Here is an 810-nt window from a genome sequence, read left to right as displayed (position 1 = left end):
GGCTCCGCCCAGCACAGGGCGGGGAGAGAGGAGTAAGACTTAGGTTCGTGGGGGCAGGGGTACAAAGGTGCCTAGCCTGGTACTGAGGAATTCCAGAACCTGGGCGAGATCCAAGGGAGGTTCCTTTCTTGGGTGCAGACAAGGCACTGGCAGCGGAAGGGCTTGTTTATCTGGTCTGGTGACTGATTCATCCCAAGGCCCCTGGTGGTGCGGCAGCTCACTGAAGAGGTAGGAAAGGCAAGGCCGAAGTGCAATCTTATCAGACGGCAATTGGCTGCTATCAAAGCCTGCCCCTCGTGCGTATCATCTGTCCTAATAATTCCATTACAAGAGGATTTATCCTAAGGAAAAGAACAGGACGTAACAGCGTACCTTCAGCAATGACTTCTCGGTTTGATTCTCGCCGGAGGAAACGCAGGGATCTTGACGCGCCCCTTCCCGTGCGCACCCGAGGCTGCCCCACAAGGCCGAGCAGAGCAGTTGGAACAGCCTCCTCCTGGCAAGGCTGCTGAGGTGGAATAGCCCAGGCAATCTTCAGCCTGAATCTTGGACAAAGAATCTATAAAAAGGAAGGGGAGAAACTGGGGTCCAGGTGACCCAGTGGGTTGAGTGTTTTCAAGCAAGCGTGAAGTCCATAATCCCGGCCCTCCTGCGGGTGGCTCGAAGGCAGAGACAGGGGGATCTCTGGAAAGTGGCGGTTCTGCTAGCCCCGCTTTGCAGCACTGAGCAACAAACAAGAGATGCTGTCTCAAAGAAAAAGGAAGCGAGTGCCAACGCTGATAGTGTCCACCAAGCTCCCCACGTGTGTCT

The sequence above is a fragment of the Rattus norvegicus genome, chromosome 5, assembly GCF_021556685.1.
Source record: "Rattus norvegicus strain SHRSP/BbbUtx chromosome 5, alternate assembly SHRSP_T2T, whole genome shotgun sequence".
Lineage (NCBI taxonomy): Eukaryota > Metazoa > Chordata > Mammalia > Rodentia > Muridae > Rattus > Rattus norvegicus.
The sequence above is the reverse complement of the archived record's forward strand: the minus strand, read 5'-3'. Positions refer to the sequence as shown.